Source organism: Melospiza georgiana, chromosome 1 (assembly GCF_028018845.1).
Source record: "Melospiza georgiana isolate bMelGeo1 chromosome 1, bMelGeo1.pri, whole genome shotgun sequence".
Classification (NCBI taxonomy): Eukaryota; Metazoa; Chordata; class Aves; order Passeriformes; family Passerellidae; genus Melospiza; species Melospiza georgiana.
Window position 1 is genome coordinate 145,248,828 of NC_080430.1, and position 19,188 is coordinate 145,268,015.

Genomic DNA, 19,188 nt, shown 5'->3' on the forward strand with positions numbered 1-19,188 from the left:
GATTATGGCACCTAGGGCTAAATATAGCACCAGATACAGCTGTTTAATATTCAGTTAGCAAGAAAAGACAGTAAAGCTGGTATTGCACATTGGAATTGCTTAAACTTATTCCGAGTTTTCCCAATTGATTAAAAGATAATATTTTTTATGTCCAGCTGATAAACCCCATGCATGAGCTAGGAAACCTTCTGTGCCTGTTTATAGCAATCTGGATCGAGTCCCATCTGAGACATGTGGGTTCCTGGAGTCACAGCTTAGGTAGCTATTATGTTAATGATCAGACTAGACAGCTTTCCCCAAGACCACACTGCCTCTGCAGGATTGCATCACAAACCAGTGGGACTTTTTAAATACATGCTCATATTCTCCTGATTCTAAATGATTCCTGTCTCAGGCAGTGAACAAACTAAAAACCTGAAAGAAGCAAAATAGTCTTCTATTGGGAGGTGCTAGGCTGTAACTCTGAAGCTTAGACCATATTTCTGAGCTCAGATATCTTGTCTGACATTAAGCAAGAAGGCTACGAAGCCTGGCAGTGGTACCTTCCATTCCAAAAACTTCCAAGTGCCTAAAATGATGCCATTACACTTCAGTAATTTCAGATGCAAAAAGCTAAATTGGAAATATTTGTACAATGCCTTAAAAAACCACTGGTGCAATTCCTGCTCCTAGCAGCTTGCAGACTAAGCTGTAGATGAGAGAAAAACACAAATGCTAAGATCTGCTACACACACTGGCTTTCTACAGCCAAGCTAGTCCTAAACCAACAAACCTGGGCACAAAAGCTGGAGCAGCACAGTGTCTCACACAGAAATGTGTTATGCAGTGGGGCTGATCATTCTGAGTTGTTTTCCAGCTTGCCTGTGAGCCCCTGGCCTATGCCAGGTAGCCATTCTTCCTGTCCCAGGACACACAGCCTGCACTCCCCTGGAAATCAGGTTTGTGGTGCTGGACACTCAACAGCACGTGTACACTGCCCAGTCAGCCTGCTTGGGTCATCTCCTGCCTGCCTGGCAAGATGTGAGAGAGACACTGAGGGAGCTGCAGTGGGAACTTAGCAGAGAAGGAAGGAGCTGGAAACAGGGAGGAGCTGAGAAGTTTTGCACTGAAAAAGATCCAGTGGGAAATGCAGGGCACACGGAATGCAAATCAGGAGAAAATTACAATTCATTAGTTACAGTGTTCACAGGACTCTATTTTTCAATTATATTTTCTTTTCTTCTAAAAAAAGATAAATGGTACCTGCTCCTTCATGCTCCCATTATGTTGCCATTCTTATTTTAATCTTAATTGTTTATCAGCTGAATTTGACTTTAAAAGGCTGGTAGGGGCAGATGTAGAGAATACATTTCTGTGGTTTGCTCAAAGAAGACCAGCTTAAGCAGGGATGTGAGAGGGTCTGGGGAACCATGTGAGAGCAAGGAGAGGCATGAGGGCAGTGAGCCAGTCATAAGTGTGCATGCTTCTAAATGGTTTTAATGGGGTCACTTGTGTCCTAAGGCACAACTCGCTGCTGCTCGGATGCCAGACTCTGCCCCTGAGCCGGTGAAAGGTTTCGCAGCTGAGTGTGACAAGCCTGGCTTTAGTGCAGAGGGGGCTGCACTCAGGACTTGAACGTGGCCAGATGGCAAAGAGGGGCACGTGTGCCCATTGGAAGACTGCATGGCTACCAAGAAAGAGGGCAGAGAGTAGGAGACCACGGTGCAGAAAAAGACCTCATGTCATATTGGGACTTGGATAAAGGTTTCAGAAGAAGTGGATGGTTTGGGAAACACTGCAAAATAACAACATTACAATATAATATCTGTCAGTGAGAAGGAATGGCTGCAGGTTTATTCTGTGATAAATATTCAAATTGTTCAGTGCAGAATGTTTTAAAACCTTCCTCATCCTCATTAGTACAGCTAATCACCCAGTGATTCTGTTTTCTCTTTTCCATATCATGTTCTTCTGTTATTGCAGAGAAATAGAAAATATACTTTTAAATTAAGAAATTGTAAATAAACAACATGGGGTGATCCAAGCACGTACCAATTTAGAACTGTCCTCATTTAGTGCCTTTCTTACAAAAGTGTTTGTCCTATATGTTCCCTCTACACTCCTGTCCATCCCTGCCACAAGAATATTGCAGGCAGATGTAGGAGGATTTTGTTAGAATTAATCACTGATCACCTTCTTGTAAAGGCTTTATTGTATTCTAAAAGGGAGCGAAGGAAAAGTACACACATACATATAACAACCTAGAGCTTTAGGATAAAAGAAGTAAAATTGGTAATATTAGTTTCTCCCTCAGGAAGAAAAAAATACAGGCATTTACTAATCAAAAATGGGTGGCTTTGTTTTTTGTTTGTTTGCTTTTGCTAATCTTTAAAAATGCTTAATACATTGCTTGTGGGCTTCATGTTTCACTTTAATGCAGAGTTAACCCTTGAAATTCATTAATTGACTTTATGTTGCATTAAATGCTGCAATCAATTCAGTCTCAATATTATACACTTTTATCTCTGCTCTAAAAAAAAGCCCTGTTAGCTTTGCTTGGCTCAAAACCAATACAGTGAACTACCCTTAATTATTAATAATCTCTTTCCCCTTCAATAAAACTTTTTGAACCTTTACTACAGTAGGATGATATATTTATTTGGTGTGTAGGGTTCAGAGCAATACAGTGCACTCTCTCTGGGAAAGAATCCAAAAATAACTATCTACTTGATATCAACCCAAGGGATTTCCTAAGGGAATGGGAGTATCATTTCAGGGCAGATCATCAGTGGTTTAGGGGAATTAGACAAATTTGTGTCTGGGGAACAGATGCCTCAGGGTTTGCAAATGTGTGAGAGAACCTTTCCCCCCTCGGTCACCGGTTCAGGTCCATCCAGCACAGCAGTGGCTGGAAGTTATTAAACATCTAATGAACTTCTGGGGCCTCCTGAAACAGGGAGTGGGATTCCTAACAGACACTTGCTAACATCTTGGAGCCGCTCCTACCCAAGCTGCAGCCTCAGCAGCAATACACAGACACAGAAACTGGGAATAAGCATGATGGAGTGAAGAACATTTCATCTGCTAAATGCAGTAAGCAGGCTGCCTCTGGGCTGGCATTCCAGCTTTAGGTTTACTGCTGGCACTTTTTGTTCTTTAAAAGAAAGAAAATTATGTATTATAAAGCACTGTGTTATGTAATCTTTCCTCACAAATGCCATCAGAAGGGCCCAGAAACCTTACAAACCCACACTTGCAAGGCCTTGAAGAAGATAAAGGAGTAAAGAAAGATTTGTTTTCATACTTAGAGGCCAATTCTGGGAGTCCTGGGTCTCCTGAACTGCTGCATGCTGCACATCCAGCTTTTGGGCAGTCTGCTAGGAGAAAGAGGAGACAAATGCTGAGCATTACAACCACAAACCACAGCTGTTGATGGGAATTGGCAGGAGACCAGGGAATGCTGGGAAGCATAGATGGCCTCCAGCAGAAGGTAGGGCTGAGCAGGGCTCTCTGGCACTTGAAGCTTTTTTATTCCTCTCCTGGTGCTTTTCCATCCTGGCATCTGGTTTCCGTGGCAGCGCAAGGGAGGGACAGTATGGTGCAATTTTCTGGAATGTTCTCCTGGGCTATGCCAGCACTTCCTAGGGTAAACATACCTTGCCTGAGGCTCAGTTTCTCTGGGCCCCTGCCTTCAGAGGATTTGCAGTGCTTTAGTTTGCTGATAGCTCTGGCCAGTTGTCTCCATATTTCATGTGAGGAGGGGGGGGTCGAGACTTGCCTACTGTCCTCTGCTCCCCCAGAACAGAGCCATGGTGAGGGCAGGGATGAGCTGTGGCAAAGCCCTGTCCATCAGCAGAGCTGCCACCAGGACAGCATGTGATGGGCTCATAGCTCTGTGCCCTGGCTGGATCCAGGCTTTGTGCCACCAGACCTTGCATGTACCCTGGCGCTCTCATTTCCTTGCACCCTTTTGAGCAAAAGATTTTGGGGGGGGGGGGGGTCTCTTTATCCACTCATATGTTACATGACTAAACTGTACCCAGCTTCTGAATAGTGCAGCAATTTAGGCTGCAAAGAGCATGCAAGATTAAATATCTGAAAAAGGAGGAGGGAAAAAAAAAAAAAAAGAGGAAGGTTTCTGTAATGGGATCTGCTGCTCACCCGTTTTTGTTAGCAGCATGTGCAGATCTTGCTATTCCGGTCCATTATATTCAACAGTCTTATACTCAGTGGCAGGTGAAATGTCATACCTCGGGGTAAATTTTCACTGCAGTAGGCAGAGAATTTGTCCTTTAAACACCCTTAGTATTAATGGGACATTGATCCAGCAATTTAAACTCCAAGAGATACAAATGTCTCATGTGGGACCATTTTCAAATGTGTTGACATTTTGATTCACAAAATAAGATACTTTTAGAAACAAATGCAAATTCATTTCATTCTAGATTTGAGGTCAGCTGGATACTGGAAGAGAAATGTGCAATGAATGTTTAGTATGCTCATCAACTATCTTTTAATCTCTGTACACTCAAGGGATAAAAATTACATCAGAGAGAGTAAGGAAAATTTCTGAAGTTCTCTGTATTAACTAGTGTAACTTCTCATGGGGCTGGAACCTAAATTCACCTACTGCACCTGCAATATTAGTGTCTAAGGCAAAAGGAGGCTCTGGAACAAGGGACTGAATTTCATTGACCTCTGAAAATATGTCTTTCACACAATCTGATATGCTTTCATCTCCAAAGAGTTCTGATTCTGCTGAGATCCACTGGGGAAATTGTCAGTGTTTTATTGATATCAGTGAAATTTGCAGGGTTGGAGCCCAACAAAATAGTGCAGGAAAGAAAACAAAACAAAGTAAAAACATAGCAAGAGGGGGTAGCTTAGTTTGTTCCTAAGCCAATGCTCTGCCTGCTCCTCCAGCTCAGAAACTATTCAGCACATATGAGAAAGATGAGCTAAACAAATATTTAGAACACACCCACAACTGGCTGACAGAGAGTGAGTAGGTCAAACCTTGAGGGAACACAGCAAAGCCTGAATGTTGGTCTGGGCTCCATCCTTCAGAAGAGGGTAAAGCAGATATGGAGCAACTCTGGAGGAAGACCAGCTTGGCAAGTTGGTGGGTGAGAGCTGGGTGTGAACAATCACCTCCTGCCCTTGGACCAAGGCTTGGGGGGCACTGCCGTGGCTGCAGGCAGGGCACTGGGGGCAGAACAGGGCTCGCCTCCCTCCTGTCTCCCTGGCCTCGAGCAGGTGCTGCAGCTCCCAGCAGAGGGGAGTGAAAGAGGATCTGCTCCCTGTGCTGAACCCCAGCAGGCAGGGCCAGCAGGGGCTGGCTCTGGTTTCCCCCAGAAGCAAGGACACCTCTGACTGCCCCCAGAGCTCTCCCAGCAGCAGGGCTGACCAGAGGCTGAGGCATGCAGGACACAGGGGCAGTAATGTGGGTGGGGTGGGTGCTGTTATCCCACAGGGGATTTCACAGGAAGCCCATGGCTCCCCTCCAGTGGCCATGAGCATCCCCTGCTGCAGAAACCCCAGCTGGTGAATGTCACCTGACGGGGAACATGAGGACTCTGATCATCTCATGCATGAGGAACTCGGGGAGGAGAACAAACCCAGGGGAAGTTCCTCACCAAAGTCCCCCTGCAGAGCAGCCTCTGCTCTTCCCCTTCCCCAGCAGGGCTGCTGCAGACAGGGTTGCAGTTCTGGGAGCCACCGTCCAGGGGAAGTTACTCCAATTTGGGCACTGACTGAGAACACAACTTCCCTTGCAGACACTTGTACAGCAGTGCCCAACAGAGCTAAGAGGAAGAGGAAAAGCCCAGACACTGTTCAACATGCAAATAACTATATTCAAGTCTATGAAAACTTCCCAGGAACAGCTCCAAACCCATGCAGCACTGGGCAATGTGCTGGGCATGATCTGTTTGATGGCCTTGGATCAGATGGTCCTCTCCAAGGGCTTGGATAATGCTCCAGCCTGCCAGAGGGCTCAGCAGGCACTCAAGGTTATCAGGATCAGTCCTTTCCTACGTGCTCACTTGAACATAGTACTGTCCTTCTGGGCCCCTGCTCTCCTTTCTTGCTTCCTCAAACTGACTGGCATTGCAGGAGGAAGAATTTACTGTTCCTGTGCCAGCTATGTGATCTGGGAGCCCTGTGCAAAAGCACATGGGGTAATACAGTCCCCACACAGGAGGCCTTTTCCCACAGAACAAGAGTTCTGAGTGCATTCACCAAGTGCTTCTCACACCAGGTAGTTTAATTAAAAAAAAAAAAAAAAAAAAAAAAAAAAGACAGACCAAACAGAACCTCACAAAGTTTGAAAGACCTTTCTTTTTTTTTTTTTTTTTTTTTTTTTTTGGTATGAACAGCAGCTAAAGGTCCTAGGTGCATTTATACCTCAATGCATAAATGTATTTCAGAGGTGTTGTGATTCATGTCATGTCCAGGCATATAGGGGGTAGCAGCAAACTTAGAATGGGTGCAAGTGGACCTAAAGCAGATTTTGCTCATAAATGCAATTATAGTAATACGAGTAACCAGGATGTATCAGCTGTGGATCCTCAGCACTAGAGGTATAAGATTTGCAACCTGGAGGCTCTCCTAAAACCACCTCCTTTCAAGGCAGTAATCCTGGGAAAGAAACATGGTCCCAGTCCTTAAATAGAGATGGAAGTGGCTTCTTCATCCACATTTGAGGGATGCCAGTAGGCCATTGCCAGTGATATCTGTGATACTCAGAGTGCACTGACAAGAGAACACTAACATGTACAGTAAATATTTCTTAATGCTTCAGTGTAAGCAGGATGCCTGACACACCCACTAAAGCACAGAAAATGGAATTTGGTCATCAGCAAGTCCTGCAGTGAGAGTTAGGATTCACAGGCAGGAGCACCTGCTCTCCTCAGTTCTGGGATTGCCAGAAGAGTCCTGGGAATCAAGGTCCTAGTTTTTATCTATGACTTTTGTTGACTGATCCAGACAAACCTCCGTGGAAGACCAAACCATCCCTAGAGCTTGCAGAGCACAGAGACACTCCCCATCACACTCTGTCCCCTGTCTCTGTCAAGACACAGAGCTGGTGGAACATAAATCATGCATCACATAGCTGCGCACTGCCAGGAGCATGCTGCTGCATGAGCCTGCAGAGACAGCTTCCAGCTGTCCCTCCATGGGATAGTTCACAGGAGGCACAGCCCAGGGAAACAAGCCAAGTCCAGGTCTTCTGTGGCTTTTCTCATTTGGGGATGGTCCCTGTCCCTTGCCTGAAGCAGCCTGGACACTTCACAAGCCTCCCCTACAAGCCCTGCAGAGGTTTCTGGGCAGGAATGAGCCTGGCACAGTCCAGCCCTCCCTGTTTTGCACTGTGCATGCTCTGGTTGGGAGCACGGTGCAAGGAGTGGGAATCCAGCCCTGCCACCCAGGGTGAAGCTCAGCAGCCACCCCTGGCCACTGAGAGCCAAACCAGAGTCCTTACTGGTGCTGTTACAGGAGGGAGGTCACCAGTGTCACCGCACTGGAGCAACGCCAGCCCTTTGAGTAGCCCTTTTCAAAGCTGCACTAAGGCATCGTTTAATTTTGATTTCCAAGTGACCTCTGATTCCTCTGGATGTGCTGGGGGGAAGAACATTCACTCCCAGGAGTCTGACTTAGGCAGTGGGCACAGGGCCTAGCACGGCAGGTCCCAGGGAAGGAGGGGGAGAGGTGAAGGCTCTGGCTGTTCTCCCCACCTCAAACACATCACCAGTCTGCTGCACACCTTAGCTTGCACCAATAAACCTGTTTGCATGCTGTGAATGAAAACGACACCAGGGTGTGAGATGAAAAATAGTCTGCAAAGAGCCAAACCACCCGAGAGTTATTCTAGTGAGGTAAATTATTCAGCAACTGTTTTTTACTGCAGCCCTGTTAACAGAAACACAATTACAGAAGAGGAAAGTAAACCACAGCTGGGAAGAGAAAACAAGTGTCTTGGGGGCTCCTATCTCACCGAGGAAATGGTGGGTGGATCCGGGCCCCAGCATGGGACTCGGGCCACATCCAGGGCTCTGACCTCAGCACGATGCATCCAACGCTGCACTCACAGCAGCTGAGCAGAGAAATTAAAGGAGGGTGGCAAAAAAGCTCTGGCTGTTGCTAACACTTCCCAGTGCTGAAAGTAGCACTCAGTATTGGCACCAGGTTAGTGGTATGTGCACAGCTTTCTGCTAACTGGTGACTGAGCCCTGCGGGGAAGCGAAGCCGCAAGGACAGGAGTGGGACAAGGCGAAGGAAGTGTGAGCTGCAAACCTCTGCTCGCCTTGCTCAGCATCAGATGAATGTTAATTCTCTGCTGGTTTGCACAGACACAGACAGGCCTGTTCCTACTAATTTTAGCCCTTACCTAATTTAAAACTACAGACATGCTATTTTCACCATGGTATTTTTTCCTCTTTTTAACAGGTTGTAAGCTGCCAGATGCACTCGTTGTGGTTTAAGAAATTGATGCTGTCCAAGGGGAGGTGAGAAACCTTTTGTTAAAAATAAAAGGCAGACAGAACAAAACTGCACATTAAAACTTGGAGCTATCACAAGTGCCACCTCAGCTGCCTGTGCTTTGCTGAGGGCCTCTGGCCAGGCTGCACTGTGGTCTGGAGATGCACCTTCCTCAAACCTCAGAGGTTCCAGCCCAGCATGCCCAGCTGTCTCCCAGCTGTGCACACACAGAGGTTGTGCTGTGCCCCTGCATAAAACCACCTGCACTCTCTACCTTCACTCCCTCCACTCATACATCCACAATGCTTCATTCCTTTGGTACTGCTGCCCAAAAATACACCTGCACCCAGACCTCCTCTCCCTGCCACCGTGCCTTTCCCCTGACACGGACAAACACCTTCTCTTCCCTCTGCTCCTCCCCTCACACCTGGATCTGTCACCCATCTCCTGCAGAGGTGAATGGTGGATGAAGTGCTGAGGTAGATGAAGTGCTGAGCCTGCCCGCAGTGGGAGGCAACCCTGTGCTAGAAATGGGTGTGAAAAAGTGGTGAAATGAGGAAACATTTGTGAGAGGAAGTGAGTGGGTGGAGGGAAAAGTCTGGAGTGAACAAAAATCAACAAATAATACAATGAAACCTGAGCTCTAAGTGCTCAGAGTGGTAAAAGTACACTGAAATACAAAAAAAAGAACACACAAATTACTATCAGAATGCAAGTATTCTATGCTAACAAACACCTAATGTATGCTAGGGAACAAAGCACTGAAAATAAAGGGCAGGCTCAAAATAAAGAAGATGTCTTAAGATCTAATGCCTTAACAGCAGCACAGGTAGCTGCAGTGAGGGCGAGAAAGGGAGGCAGCAGATCAGATCATGCACATGCATTTTACTGGATCTAGGTTACTGGATCTCAGAGTCCAAATGGGTTGATGGTCTCACTAACCAGACATGGATTTTAGCAGTTGTTAAGAGACTGCATTCCCCTGTAAATTTTAATTTAATACATTCAAGTAAAGCATCTGAAGGATAATATTAAAAAAAAACCAAACAGCAATTTCTAGAACGATCAAAATGGAAGCCCAGCTCTGTTGTTTCTGATACAGCAGCAGTTTCTTAGTTAAGATTTTTCCCTGACAGATGTAGCTGTGCAGGGACCTAGGAGTACCGTTCCCAGTTTTTCAGCCGATTACATGTGCATTCCTGACCTGCAAACCTTTCCTTCCTTCTCTACTCTTGCAGAACAAGATTGACAGTGCTGTATTTTCAGCAGTACACCAAAAAAGATCTTATTTTTTCTTCTTAAAGGACAACAGACTTGGCCCAAAGGGGCTGTACCAGAAGCCAGCCAGTTTTGCCCTGTGAGAATCAGCCCACGCAACCACAGCTCCCACTGGTGAGAAGTTATTCAGACAAGTCCCTCCTCTAACCACTCACCCAGTGAGTTGGTTTCATCCAAGCTGCTGCCATGGCCATGGAGAATGAACAACAGACAGGTAAACAGCTATTATGGCATGCACAGAAAACTGTCCAGTTTTGGTTACACCTCATTCCTTCCCACGTGTTTCAAACCAGCCTGCTCCACAGGGATCCTCAGAAGAGGTTCCCTTCACGTAGTAAGACTGCCCATACCATTTCCATGTTTAAAAGAATAACAAAAGTGACCTGAGAGTTGCATTATCCCCAGCTTTGTCAGTGGAGGAGCCCAAATGCACTCACTGGCCACGACACCTCTCCTCTGGGGCTCTGGCGAGCGAGCTCCCTTGGAAAGGCGGCAGTGCATCCGTGCCACGGGTTACGCTGATTGCTGCTGACAGGTTCTTCATGGTATCACAACAAATTAGGTCACAGATTAGATTTTCATAGCACAGATTACAACTTGTGTCTACATCTTTTTCTTAAATAGAGAGGGTTGTGGCCAGGAGGTTTGACCTCGAGATTGGGAACAAGGCAGATGCTGAGGATTGGGGGGGTCCTATTTCTCAGCTGAGACAAAGACTGTCTTAGCAAGACTCAGATAAAATGCCTGCTTTTCTGCTGTAGTCAGAAGACTTGTTTGTTTTTTTTTTCCCTTTCTATCCAGCAAGCCTTTGAGAAATGAGTTTGTCCACTAGATACCCTGGGGTAGATCAATCATAGAGCATTGTGGCAAAACAGATAGCAAACCCAGCTCTAGAAAGAAATTTTAGAAGAAATGAATTTTTATGATAGAAAAGCAGCTTGCATCACCTGAAAAACTGCTGGGAATGGAAACCAAAGCTACCTATTAGACTTATCCCACCTATTACCACAAGGTCACACATACACTCGGTTTGAGCATCTCTAGTGCAGAAAGACCTCAAGGGAATAAATTCATGTGTGTAATTTTTGTTTTAAAATATACCCAGCAAGGACAGTAATAGAACTCAAGCACCAAAAAAAAAAAAAAAAAAAAAAAAAAAAAAAAAAAAAATCCAAGCTATATCAAGCTCCTCACAGAGCAGCACAGAACAAAGGTTTCCAACAGCTGAGTAACTGCAGACACCGTGCAAAGTGCTTCCTACCCACTGTGAGATACAGCCCTGCTGCAGATTTGAAAACCAGCTCCAGCAACTGTGTTCCAGCAGACTGTCAGGGCTGTGTTCTGCTCCCAGCCACCTCCTCCCTCAGAGCTGAGCTGCTGCAGGGGAGAAAAGGCTCCTGGGAGCCAGAGAGCTGGATTCAGCTCCCTGTGGAACCATGCAGGTCTGCATGGGGGCAGTGATTCAGCTGATAAGCAGACTTGCAGCCATGATAAGCACTAAATGAAAACCTAATCCAGACTATCAGGAGGACAGCTCTTGGACTGAGCTAACCTCAGAGACAAGTCTTTCTAAGTCAGGGTAGAGAGAGCAATGCAGGAATGACCTTCAGCTTAGAGAAGGAGTCCTGATACCACAATGGAATCACCTTTGTGCTTGGGTAGCCCAGAGACCTGCACTGGCTCTCTATGGAGCCTCTGGAGCATGTACTCAGCCAGAGCAGGTCTGCTCATCCCTGCTGCCAGACCAAACTCTGGTCCCTAATCAAGCCCTGAGGCTGTCTGCAGCCAGAGGACACAGCCTGGCTCCCTGTTCCCAGGGCAGTGAGAGGAGCACAGGAGGCTGTGCCTGTGCCCTGTGTGCAGGTTTAGACAGGCTGGGGCTCAGCACCCTCCCCTCGGCCCCACAGCAGCCAACGCTGCTGGCCTGAATCATCATTGCCTGTGCCTCCAGCCCCGAAACAATCTCGCACGTCACTTCAGCAGTTTTTCACAGGAAATATGCTTTTACTTTCAAAATACTCTGGGCCTTGTTCTCCTCCAACAAGCACAGGAAGTATCTCAAATACCAGTCTTTATTTTTGTGAACCACTGCGTATCCTCTGATACCTTTGAGTACAAAGAAATAAATAGGAGCTGAGAGTGGCTGTGCCCTTCCATGCTCAGAGGCAGTATTAATGTTTTTTAACTCCCCTCAGTGCTCCTGCTGGGCACACTCACATTTAGAGGCACAGAATGAGGCCTAACAATTTTTTTCTCAAGCCTGAGCTGTGCTGTGCTGATTATTGAAAATCCATCACACACACTCTTTGCTGAGCAGTCTGAACTATTGATCTCAGAGAGAGAAAAGGATGCTCTGGACTTTATTGGAATTGTCTTTAAAAGTCCTGTTGGTACAACTGTTCTACTGGATGCTGAGTGATTCCTAGTGTCCCTGCAGAGCACTGCCTCAGACCTGCTCTGGAGCTCCTTCATGCCAGGGGCTCGTGCTGAGCCATGGAGGAAACCTCATCACCCACCCTGGGAAAGCAAATGGTGGCAACTCTCAGAGAATGCACTGGTGAGGCCCCTGGCCTGAGCAGCGCTCCCAGAGAGTGAGCAGCAGGGAGGGACTGCTGTCTGCAACAGCAGCTGAGAGCATCCTGGACAGGCACAGGCTCCTGATCCCTGCTGAGCAGGGAGCCCAGCAGGAGCTATGCAGCCAATGCTGCCTCTCTCTAAGGCAAGATGACCCTGAGCAGAGCCAAGCACTGAAATGACCCAGGATGTGCATCTGAGAGAGTCCTTCAGAGCTCATGTAGGCACCATGAACACTCCCCACAGCATCAGTTCTGTCCTCCTCAACATTAAACAGGCAGCAGCCATTGCCAACCTTGTTTTCAGTCAAGCTCTGAAACAAAGAGGACATTAAACTTCCACCAAAATTCCACATCTCTTCAAAGCACTTCTCAGTTTGGGGTGCAGATGCAGGGTTTTCTTTGTCTGAATTTTAAAAAAGGGCCTTTCTACTGTTTTAATCACATACTTAACAAAACCCTGAATAAGCATCATCTTCATGGCTTTTTGGGCCTTAAATTAAAGAATGTACACATTTTTACATATATTAAAAATGGATAATTAGAGATTTGAGTTCATTTTTAAATGGCAGAAGGGTAACTTTGCTCCAAACCATACAGCCAGGTGGTTCACTATTTAGGGGCTGCTCTGTGCTATTCTGCTTCAGCACTAACCCTTTTGAAACTCTGCAGCTTGCTCAAGAGAGGGGCAGTTTTCACACAGAGTCACGATCACAACCACAGCACCGTTCCTGCCCAGATGAGGAAGTACCAGATCCCCAAAGCAGAAATGCTCACCCTCTCACCAGCCAGTCCAGCGCATTTCTGCCTGCTGGGCTGAACTTTTAGGCACAAGATTTGCATGAACAAGGACGCACGATAAGTCTTCGGCCTGGCACCCAGCGTCTGTACAAAAGGCCTCCATCTAACATGGTCGGTGCTGCTCCCAGCCCAGGACGGCCACACGCAGCACCCATGGCACACAGGACCGAACCATGGCTTCCTCCTGAGGCCGGCCAGCCCGGCGTGTGCTGCTCGGCTTCCATGGGCACTGACTGGAGGTGGTGTGGGTTGGTGTGAGGGCTGTCACAGCGCTCGCTGGATCTGCCAGGACCCCCGTGCCCGGCCTGTCACCCCTCGCACACAGGAGCGGACCCGCCCCGGCCCCTCCCGGCCCTCGCAGTCCCCGTGCCCTGGGGGAAGCGGAGCTCGGCCAGAGCCGCCTCCGGCCGCCCTGGTGCTCTGTCCGCGGCCCCACAGACACCCTGCCCGCGGGAGGCGGCCGGGAAGGCGCGGAGCTGCCCGGGCAGTGCCGAGCATCCTCTGCGGGGGCTGCGTCTTCCCGCCCGGGAATGGGGGACAGCGGGGCGGGGGCTGCCCCGGCTCCTTCCCGGTTCCTCTCCACCCCGCGGCTCCCCACGGGCGCCCACCCCACGGCTCCGCTCAGGCTCCTCCCGGCTCCTCAGGCGATCCCCATCTCCCTCTCGCTCCCGCTGAGCCGCCCCTCGCCGCTGCCTCCGCGCCCCGCTCCGCCCGCCCGGGGGGCGCGGGCAGCCCTTACCTGGGCACGGGGCGCAGCCTCGTCCCTCCGGCTGCCGGCGGCGTCACGGCCGCAGGTTGTGGCTGCGGGCGGCGGTGCCGCATCGATATAAAAGGAAGCGGCGCGGGGGGAGGGAGAGGCGGCCCCGGCACCTTCGCCGCGCCCGGCCCCGATCCCCGGGCCCCTCACGAGCTCCCTCCCCGCCGGCCCCGGGGCAGCGGCCACGGCTCCCCGGGCAGCCCCCGCGGGCCAGCGGCACTCCCGGGGGGCTCACCCCGCCGGGCCGGGGTGAAGGACGGGGGCAGGTCAGAGCCTTGGCATCAGCCCCCACATCCATCCCGGGGGGCAGGAGAGACCCTTCGTGAGGAGCCAGCTAGGGCCCTGTCCTCACGGGCCGCACACGCAGCACAGCGGGGCACGGGCGAGGCTCTGCAGCCATGGGAAGGGAGCAGCCACATGCCGGAGCACCTTGTAGGCTTCAAAGGTGTGTAACAAAACCCAGCCATCGCCACCAGTCTCCTGCAGGCTCTGCTGGAGCTGCCCCGGCCCGAGCAGCACCTGGGGCTGCAGGCTTGTGCCCAGGGAAGGAGCGACATCCTGGGACAGGGCTGTTGGCAACCCCAAATGCAGGTGATGTCCCTGCCATGGTCACGGCCTGGTTATCCAGCCTGGCAGCCAATTCAGTGAGACATTGTCTGTAAGACTAACTTTGAAGGAGCAAAGAAAAACTCATCAAGGCCTACATTCTCCTTCAAACCCCAAGAGCTCTTTCCATCTCTAGAGCTACACTCAGAGTCCAGAGCAGTTGTGCCATCTCTGAGGCACCTTGTTCTGTTCCTTCTTCATCTTCTCCATCCTGTTGACAACTGATGACATCTTGGTTGCAGGAGGAGTCAGGGTCCCCCCAGGACATGGCCTCTCCATCTGCTCCTCAGGAAGCTCTCCCTCCAGCAACAGATGCTGTTGTTGTCCTGTACCATCAATCCCTTTCAGGAAGGGACAGGGATTAGGTGTGGGTAACATGTCTTAAGGTAATTTCTCTAAATGGCATTTTGCTTCCCAGCTTTACTCACTGGTGGGGGGCTGTGATGCTTCGCTTCACTCTGCAGCCCCCAAGGCCCATGTCTTGCCACAATGGCTACAAGTCCTATCTTTTACCCAAAGCAGATGGAGAGCTGAGCAGCAGTGAGGCTGGGGTGCAGAGCAATCCCACAGGTACTGGGACCCCTGTACACAAGTACTTCATGTGGTGCCTTTGTTTACATCCCACCAGGAAAGCAGTAAAGCTGGGGATCATGGGCAGAGCAGGCTCCTGCTCTACAATCAGAGGGAAGCGATGACCCCTGGCAGCCCCCATCTAAATAAACATTACTAGGGGTTACATTTTATATGGAAAACATTCAGATAGAACACTGCCATGGGCAAATGAGAGGAACAAATCCTGCTCTCAACGGTTTTAAAGTAGAGAGGGGTTTTCCACCTCCAAATTTCTTGGGTTTTTTGGTTTGGTTTGGAGTTTTTTTCCTCTCGAATTTCTCTACATCCCAGCAGGGAAGGGGGAACAGAAGGAGCTTTTCTGCTGGACCCAGCAGCACCTCATCCAGACAGACCTGGCTGGGAATGTAAGTGCCAAGTTAAAAGATGATCTGTCCCTAAGCAAGGTGACTGTTCCAGATCTCCAAGGAGGAACTGTGGGTGCCAGAACCACATCTAAGGGTGGATCTGGGTCCTGTGTGAAGCTCTGGCAGGGCAGCAGCACCTCCTTGCTTACAGGAGTGGAGGATGTGGGGGAACAGGCCCTGCTGCTCCTTCTCAGGGCCCAGCTATTACAGCAGCTCCTTGCATAATGCTGACAGATGGTCTCTCTGCCCTGCTGCCCTCCCACCCCAAGTGTTCTTTGCTAAGATCTTGCTGCTTCTCCTGGACAAGGAACCCTCACTCCTCACAGGAGCTTGCATCACCTTGAGCTCTCAGGTGAGTATATGGCCAGTCTAGAGGAAGTGCTCACAGGAGAGCTGCTCACTCCTTATGATTGATCTTGTCATCAACAATGGAGTCATTTACACTCCTTCAAAGGTGTCCAAGCTGTGGTTTGTGATGGCCTCCATCCCCTGCTCTTCTCACATCTCTACCTTGTAGCACAAGTAGAGCTCAGATTTGTTTCTATACTCTGCCAAAGCCTTGGAACTCCCTATCTTCCAGCATCACTTGGTGTCAGTTCACTTCAGATGAAGATGTTTCCTGTTGTCCAGACTGCCAAGCTTCCCTTTTAAGCAGCTCTGGGCACCCTATCAAGGCAGGTTTAGCATTTGTTGTCCTGTTTCTTTCTGCAGAGCTTGGCCCAGCTCCTGTAGGGGGGACAGAGAGAGGAGTATCCTGGATCACCAATCTGCCCTTCATCCCCATGCTTCTATCCAGAGAGGTCAGAACTACTGCAGTGGTCCTGAAATTGCTCCACAAGGCTTTTTTTCCCAGCTCCTGGGTGCGTTTCCACACAATAAGAAAGTCCCAGCTGAGGTGAGAGCATGTGGCTGGCTGCAGCTCACTTACTGGTCACTGCCTGGGGCTCTTGCTTTCCTGCCTACTGTTAAAGCAGGGCTACAGCTCTGAATTCAAACCCTTCAGTGAATCAAGGGAAGGCATTTGGATATATAGATCTGGAGCCATGGATGGGAAAAGATGCAAATAGACAAGTGATTACAGGCAATAGAACCTTTACTTATTTGACAAAAAGTCTGCTTTGTCTTTGAGGTGTCTAAAGCAGCAAGTGAACACTGGTGTCAGGTCATTAAGGAAATCTGCAGGCTCCAACAGAAACCCCAATAAACCCCTGCTTAATCACCAAACAGCTGCTGACCTCTTTTGTGCACATTCAGCTCAAGGTGCCTTGTCTCTCCTTCAGTCTGAAGTTCAGGAGCACATTTCAGTCCTTTCTGATACCTAAGTTTTGTATTTTATTTAAAGACTAAGAACCCCATCTCAGAGGGACTGTTGACACCTACTGTAGCAGGGATGTGAGAGCAGGGAGAACTGAAAAACATTACTTTACTAAAACAGGTTTAAGAGCAACTTAGGCTTGTAAGTTTGCAGACAGAGGTAGTAAGTTATTCCTGGAGCATTCCCTGAGGAAAAGGCTGGGGAAATTAATTACTTATCAAAAAACAAAGCCTAATGCTACCGTTTTGAAGTGAACAAAATGAAATACAAGAAACAGCCTCTAATACAGCTATTCTAGAGCAGTTGTGTTTGACTGCTCAGGGTTGATTCATCCACCCAATGGGACTGTGAGAGAGAAATCAGATTCATAATTTCTGGTGGTAACTGAGGCACAAAATTATCTTCAAGCCTTGAGGGAAAAGAAAAAACCCATGTGGAAATGGACCTGGTCCCATACAGCCATTCAGAGAAGAGCAAAAAGCACAAGGGGAAGGGATTTTTCTGGTCAGACACTACAAGGAACCAAGGTCAAACTGGTAGGAACAGCATTAATCGAGTCAACACTGGATTTAAAGTTCCAGGTAAGCTGGAAAACATTCCTTAGGTGGTGCAGAAAATGACTGATGAGCTTCCCCTCTGCTCTGCCAGCTTAGCAGATGTGACAGCTGTCACCACGTTTGCTCCCTGCCCCCAGCATTAGCAAAGGAGAGGAGCAGACATCCGCCGTGCTGCAGGCGGGAGGATCTGTTCTGTAATTCACAGAGGAACAAGGCAGAGCCTGTACCATGACACACTATCGTTTTTACTGTTCCCCAGCAGCAGCTGACCAGAGCCAGCCAGGACGTGCAGGTTTTGTGCCTGCTGCAGCTCGGGGGGGGTGGCAGCTGGAGCACGAGTTGACAAACAGCACTTAGCTTATCTCAAGAAGAAACCTGAGCACTCCCTCAGCAGATGACAGAGCTGTAAATCTTGTTATGTATAGCTCTAAAAGTATCATTAAGACAACTTAGAATAGTTAGTTTGTATTAGATAAGAAAAATGTTTGTCTTGCAGCTATGCAGAGGAAAACATCTTACAGTCGGGTGTGCATTTTGCATCCACCTGAAAAGCCTCCAGCTGTTTCAGAAGAGCTAAAGGGTCTAATAAAAGCATCCCTGAGAGCCTTAAACTCCTAAGGTGAGAAGCTCTCTGTAAGAATGTAAGGCCTGAAGCTGAACTTTATTTTCTTATGGACATTTACTCCTCTGTCTAGTTCTGGTTTCATGGCATAGAAAGGTTCCCAGTCCAGGGTGTGAGGGGCATGAAACTATGTAACAGTGTGGAGCATGGGAAAATAAAGTGTTTTTCTGTTGATACTCAGGTGAACTATCACACAGAACTAGAGAGTTCTGGGGAGGGGAAGCACCTGAAAATAAATCAGGTTTATATGGTTGAACTGTTTGTTTTCTGTTGTGCAGTGGGGAGCTATTTTGAGCTTCATTCTTTGGTATTTAATATTTGCACCACTTTCACTGGTACAGTCTGCCAATCTTCTGTTTAACTATGAGCTTTAGGCTTGCCAGGAGAAAAGTAAGGAGACTGAAACTTTGAATGACAAGGGACTTCTCTGGGCATGCATTTGTCTTGTTCTCTGCTGCTCCAAACAGTATATGAGATATGCACCTCAATTTTGACTTAGCAAAAGAAATCAATACATGTCACCGAAGAACACATACTACAAGTATGACAGAGAACTGAGGCTGCTGGGAGTCAATGTCTCTCTGAATGCTGTTATCTGAAATACTGTGACACAGCAGAAATTGAGAAAGAGCACAACATTTAACCAGACTGATTCCCCTGCCCCATATCCATATTTCCCCCCTCCAACCCCCCCATGTTGAGCCCATGTAGATTTGAAAGGCCCAAACAAAGCAAGCAGGATGTTCTGTGACAGTGGGACATCACCAGTGCCACAATCCAGCCTGAAGAAGCTCTCCCACAGCAGTCTCCTGAGCCCTGTGCTCTGGCAGCTACTGCTCTTGATACAAACCAGATCTGATAGCTCCACACTCCAGCTTTTCCTCTGGCTAAAGGATGTTCTCCTTGCTTTCTAGCAATTTCAAGTGACTTGTTCATTTTGGAGTAGCTTTGACAGGAATGGATCTTAAATGAGAAACATCCAAGAACTGAGTCAGAGATGGGGGAAAAAATAACCTCTGGGTTAGCAAGCTGGGTCAGGCCTGAAATTCTCAGCAAGGAAGTCACTCCATCCAGGAAAGATTAGTACTGCTCTAGTTGGTGTGAGAGCTGCTGGGAGCTCCTGCCCAGGGACAGGGCTTGGGGATGGTTCCTTCAGCCCCATGGGCTGCTGGGGAAACAACACAGAGCCTGCTGAGGCCAGACAGAAAGCAATCCAAACTCATGCACAAAACAAGTGGTTTG

General features: G+C 48.4%; 1 protein-coding gene across 1 annotated transcript in view; it reads right to left on the reverse strand.

Moving 5' to 3' along the window:
- The window catches only part of CYRIB (CYFIP related Rac1 interactor B), a 97,023-nt gene extending 83,076 nt beyond the window's left edge, over positions 1–13,947 (reverse strand). Inside the window, exon 1 of the mRNA XM_058022698.1 lies at positions 13,852–13,947. The gene's annotated coding sequence lies outside the window, so the exon portion shown is untranslated. The remainder of the gene's footprint in view (positions 1–13,851) is intronic.
- Positions 13,948–19,188: the final 5,241 nt, after the last annotated feature.